At 53.1% G+C, this 6,049-nt stretch overlaps 1 long non-coding RNA gene across 1 annotated transcript; it reads left to right on the forward strand.

Moving 5' to 3' along the window:
- The first annotated feature begins 1,197 nt into the window (after positions 1–1,197).
- Positions 1,198–5,250, forward strand: LOC131399775 (uncharacterized). Its single transcript, XR_009217221.1, has 3 exons — positions 1,198–1,382; positions 3,139–3,268; positions 4,395–5,250. It is a non-coding gene; the product is annotated as an uncharacterized LOC131399775 (long non-coding RNA).
- Positions 5,251–6,049: the final 799 nt, after the last annotated feature.

Below are 6,049 nucleotides of genomic sequence, written 5' to 3' on the forward strand. Positions count from 1 at the left end.
ACAAGCCACAGCCCACAGAGGCTTAGCAGCTAGTGGAGTGGGGCAAAGTGCACCAGACTGGGAGTCGGGTGCAGTCCTGACTTTCCAGTGGTGACCTTGTGACTGTGCAGGGGATGAAATACTTCTTGTTTTCCTCATGTGCAAAATGACGGCGCTGGCCCGGATGACCTTGTAGTCTCTTCCAGCTCTAAAAATCCTACATTTCTAAGGAGGATTTGACAAGAGCCGCCCATTGATATTTAAATCATGTGGGGCGATCATGGGCCTGATTTTCTGGTAAACAGTGCTGGTTGGGAGAAATGTAACGTAGGATTGTTCTAGGAGACCCACGTTCTGTTTGTGTAAATGTGATAGAAGACTAAATTTAAAAAAAAATGTGTTTATAAAGTCCATTCATTTAAGGAGACAAAAAACTGCACATAAGATCTGTTTAACTTCAGTGATGTTCTTAGTGGGGTGAGGGAGGCAGAGGAGAGCCCCCTGCCCAGATTGCAGGTGAGAAATGGGCACAGGGACACAGTGGAGATGGCCGCTGCCCACTAACCCCACACATACCCTGCAGCTGGTGAACCGTGGGCTCCTCCTCTTTTCCTCATGCAGGCTGGCTCTGGAATTTCTGTGGCAGGAAGAGTGGAGTGGGCTGGAAGCTTACTGAGCGCTGCAGGGAGAGAGAGAACCACGGCAGACTGGCATGTTTCAAACCAGGCGACCGTCCCTGTGCACTTGGAGGGAGGGAGTGGCTTGAGCGTTAAGGAGCTGTTCACCTTGCTTCTCTTTTTAGCTGCCGGTTCCTTCTGACCGTGTTGATGTTGGAGGTTGTACTTCTGCATGGCTAGATGGCTCCACGCAGTCCTGAGCCCCTCCCAGCAGATAACATTCCTGCGGGCTGACAGCATTCCTCGGGCAGCTGTCGAATCACAGCTCTGGGTGCGTACACCTGGAGATGAAGAGCCCCAGACAAGGAAAAATCAACCGAGGGATGTCCGCGTCCCTCCTCAGCACTTGTGAGCCCATTTCTCCTCAGAAGCTGGTGTGCAATGAATTTCTTTTCCTTTATTTGATGTTCAGAAGTGGGGGTGCCACCTGGCCTCCTGGGTTTAGGAGCTGATGATCTGCAGCTCAGGGACTTCCCTCTCCTGAGGCACAGTCTCCGTCCTGCTGTCTGCCTGGTGAGCAGATGGGACTTGTGCTAAGCCCCGCAGGCCACGGGCTCAGGCTGTGACAGGCCAGGAGAGAGAGTGAATTCCTGAGCTGTGTACCTTCACCGAGAACATCCTGCCTCCAGCACGGCAGGAATTTGGGACTGCAGGCAAGGGCCAGGAATGCAGGGCAGAAGGAAGGAGGGACGATCTGAGGAGGGCTGGAAGCCAACCGAGAAGCAGGTATGGACTTGTGTCAACCTTGTGCCCGGCGCCCAGAGGGCAGGGGCAGTCAGCGGGGCCGGCAGGGCCTCCAGTGACCTGAGAGACAAGCGGCGGCCTGCCTGTCCACGTGCCGGCTGCAGCTTCCAAACCATCTGTGGTTGTCTCCTTCAGAGAGCAGAGAGGAGCCAGCTCAGAGTCGGCACGAGCTCTGAGGCCCTTTGTGGAGAAAGGGCAGCTCGGAGGGGGCAGCCTGGAACTGCTGGAGGACAAGCTCTGCTGGTCTCCAGGCCCCACGCCTGGGCAGCGAGTCACACAGAGGAGAGCCCAAAAGATGCTCCTGGAGGGACCAGAAGCCGATTCTCTAGGGCCACCCTGACCCTCTGACTGACTGCAGCACGCAGGGCGCCTTGAGACTTCCCCAGGAGAAACGTTAAAAACGAGACGTTACCACTGACTGCATCTGTAGAAAGACTAGTATGTTGATATTACACCCAGATCGTTTTCTTCTACCTATAGTTCATTATCCCTCTTATTTTTGTTCCTAAGGCACTGTGGACTCCAGGCTCTACCTGGGCATCATGGAGAGGGCCCGGGCATGTCAGGGGGGTGTGAGCTGTCTGTGACCTGGAGACCTCACCTTCTTGTGTCCCCAGTGTCTCCAGCTGTAAACTGGGGTTCACATGGAGTTCCCTCACAGGCCCTTCCTCATGGGCCCACTTCCCAGTAACTTGAGTTTACAGAGACAACATCTTGTGCAATGTGAAAGTGCTGATGCACGCGTGGGCGCAAATGTGACCCCACCTGGGATGGGGGTATGGAGTGTCCACACTCCCGCCATGTGGAGGACGTCTGCCTGTGAGGACAGTGTGTGTGGTCAGATGGAGGACATCCCCGCGGGGACGGTGTGAGGGGTCAGGCGGAGGACGTCCCAGTGAGGATGGCGTGTGGGGTCAGGTGGAAGATATCACCCCTGTGGGCATGTGGACCGGGGATTGAGGTGGTGAAGTTGTTGGAAGCCCCACTTGGCATTACCTGAGTGGTGACAGAGGGCAGGGAACAAGTGGCCTGCTTTTTCTGCAGGCAGGACTGGTAAATATTTATGGGCAAACAGCCCTGGAACCACATACCGGCCCCAGCAAGGCTTCATTAAACATGGTTTCTGCTTCAGATCATTAATCTGTTTTAATTAGGGGTCCTCAGTCCAAAGGGATTGCACAGCGGGCTCCGAGTGGATGGGGTGCAGGCTTGTTCCCAGGCAGCAGGTGGCTTGGTTGGGCTGGTGAGAGGGAGGCAGCAGAGAGGGGTTGAGTAGGGGCTTCCTGAGGAAAGCCTGTGGTTCCAGGGTGAGGGGCCCCTCTCAGGCTCAGGTCCTCTTCCACAGACAGTGGTGCCGATGCTTTGGGGTTCACGCCCACTGGGGTTCAGAGCTGTCAGCTGTGTGTTGTCGGTCACCAGTCCAGCCTGTCATCAATCTTGAGCCCTGTGCTCAAGCCCAGTCACACTGTCACTGCTGAATGAGCCCAGGTACACTTGGGCCCCATGAGTTCTGAGTCTCGTTACACGCGTTTTGTTTTAATGTGGAAAAGGAGAGTGGGGTCAGGAGAAGAGGTGAGACCCACTTTCCTGTTGCTGTTTGCATAGATGGTGTGAGCACAGTATCGCCCCTCTTACCCACGTGGCTCAGAGCTGGAGCGGGTGAACAGCGTTTAGGGGGGACACGTTTCAGAGACACAACCCATGAAATTGGGGTAACTTTGAACTTTAAATTTTTCAGGGCCATAAAGTTTCCAGTTACCACTGTTTTCAATAAACTGCAATTTGTTTTAGAACTTCACGTCAGTTTTCTTGTAAAAGATTCAACAGCACAGGATCTGCCTTTGCACACGCGACAGTGGGAGCGTTAGGTGAGTAGGCACGAGGACCAGCCTCTCGGGGCTTTCTGTCCCAAACCTGCTCTCCCACCAGCAACCATCTGGTTTGACGGTTCCCACCCCTGGCTGCACAATGACGGTAGCGGGAGAGCTTTGAAAAAGTTACTGATGCCCCTGGACAAATAAATTGGAACCCCTGGGTATAGAATCCCAGAGAGGTATTCTTAAAACACCTCTGGGAGGTCTGACGTGCGTCAGGGGTGAGAACCACAAACTGGCTCAGGGGCTTTCAAGTCTTAGCCAGCGTCGGAATCACCCTGGAGAGCCTGGGAACGCAGATTTCCAGACCCCATCTTCAGAGTTTCCCGTTCAGCAGGTCTGGGGCGGAGCCCGAGAGTCTGTGTTTCCAGCACGTTCTCGAGTGATGTGAGTGCTGCTGGTCGGGACGCTCGGCTTGGAGCGCTGGGCGGTGGTCACGGACGTCCAGCAGACGGCCTTCCTGCCGCATGTGCTGCTCCGCACTGCCTTTCTTGGTAGTGAGCTTTCAGACCAATGGGGGTTACCATTCTCACGATCCCCAGGGCTGCAAATCATTTATTTTTCCACAAATGTCTATTAAATATTTAACTACACACGTCGCTGGCACACACGGCTGTGGATGGGCCGACGTGGTGACAGCTTACTCTCCTTCTCTTGCGTGTACTGTTTTCACCAAGCTCATCCTTTGTCCAGCCAAGATGCCCCTTGGACAGGCCCTCTTCCAACACGGAGCCATGTGGTCGTGCAGACAGAGCTGCACTTCAGAACCAGCGTGCCGGGGTTAAATCTCACCTGTTGTTTATTAGCCTTGAAGCTTTGGGCATGTTAGGAGCCAATCCACAGGACTCACCATCAGCAAAGTTGATATTGTTGAGAGATTAAGAGTAGTCATTCCCGTCAAGCTCTGGGGACCAGGCTCTAGACGTCCTCATGAGTGAACGGTGGTGGCCGCTCTCCGAGGAGTGATGTGGTTTGTGTATTATCTTAGAGTTGCAAAGTAAAACTTCACATCCATTTTAAAATGTTAGCATCTTAAGAAGCCCTGAGGTAGGGGATAGACTATCTCCTTGAGGCAGTTACTGCATCTTACTTTTTGGGTATTTCTCCGTGTCTTGTGCAGGACCGGGAGTAACGTCAGTGCCGAGTAGAGTGAAGTGAGTGACACACACACCGGACAGGAGATGCCCGAGGTGCAGAGGAGCCTTTGATAACGGGGTTCCTGCCTTCCCCAGCACAGGTCCTGTCACTCCACTCTCGCCCCTGTTTCTGGGACGATCCTGCTCCATCCACCCTGATGTCCTGCGTGTGACCTCATCTAAAGTGCTGCTCACAGGGTGCTAGTCCGTCAGAACCTGCAGATCCAATTTCTCAACCTGTCCATGCAGCCCCCGGGACTCGGGCCTTCATCAGGTTCATGCCTCATACGCCGCATGTGTTCTTGCTCTGACTCAGGCCTCGGATCCTGCCCTGCTCAGGCCCTGTCAGTTGCCCCTTCTCCAACTTTAATCCCAGAAGGAAGCCTCTCAAGACCAACTTCTCCAATGGGGGATGACCTTCCTCTCTTGAACTTGTGTATCACACAAGCCAGACATGCGTTCTGCTGCGTTTTGTATTCCTGGCTGCTTCACGTCTGGACTCTCCAAACAGGTTGCACAATGTTCGAGGGCAGAAGTCAAGTTTTGCACCCTCTCTGGGTCTCTCCTGTGCTGGGCACACAGGCAGAAGTTTGCTTGTGTTCGTTGTTGTATCACGGACAGGAAATAGAATACCCTGTGGTGAAAGGCCCATCTTTCTTACAGGAAAGAAATTATATCTGTAGGTGCGGGTGGACTGGAGATCTGCAAAGCAGCCCAGGGATGGGCAAGGACTGTGGAGGCCAGAGAGGAGGAGCAGCATCAGGCATTTTCCAGCCCTGCCTGGTTTCAGTCTGAGGGTCGGGCGCTCTTTCTGATAAAGCTGTGAATTAAGGTTGAAATGTGAAGAACAAGCCTTGCAGCTACAGGTACAGGGTAGACCTTAAAATTAGGATAAGGCACTCTAGTTTGATAACTGGTTTTAATTACAATCTCAACTGTGAAAAGTCACTTTGTCCAGGTTAAGGAGATATACAGCTTCTAGTAATGGTGTTGAAACTTTAATAGATTTGGAAACTGGGACTTATTTGGCACCTATGTTTCCTATCTTCCACTTCTAATCTTCCAGAAGTACATAGGGATTCCTCCGGAAATGTCTCCTGTCCTACTGCCGCACTCAGCCCATGGTGAGTCTGGTGGACATGATTGCAATCTGCTTTGAGTTGGCCTCCTGGTTCTGGCCTCTCTCCCTTCCAAACAATTCCACCGTCCAAGCCACTGACCCCCTAAAGAGATAGCGTCACAACGCTCCCCATTTGGAGACTCTTGGTGGCCCTTTGTTCCTGGTCATGTTCAAAGCCTGGTCATGTTCAAACCTCCCTCTGGGTGGATCCTCAGTCTCTCCCCACCAGCACCATGTAGCTCCACAATTGTCCTCACTGCTCTTCCTCTGCTGGGAATGCCCAGCCCTCGATCCCAGGCTGCCAACTCGACCACATCAGACGTCCTTGACCTGGATTGGTCTCCTTATTCTCCTGTACCTCGCTGATCCTCACAGGGGTCTGTGCTTCTCTCTCTTTCTCAGCTGGGATGTGAACAACACAGGGCAGAGGTCCTGCTGTGGTTGCTTGCTTATGGCCCTCTGCAGAGCACAGAACTGTGCTTTGATAGTAATAGATGGTCCATAATTTCTAGCTGATTT

The sequence above is a fragment of the Diceros bicornis genome, chromosome 39 (assembly GCF_020826845.1).
Source record: "Diceros bicornis minor isolate mBicDic1 chromosome 39, mDicBic1.mat.cur, whole genome shotgun sequence".
NCBI classification, from domain to species: Eukaryota; Metazoa; Chordata; class Mammalia; order Perissodactyla; family Rhinocerotidae; genus Diceros; species Diceros bicornis.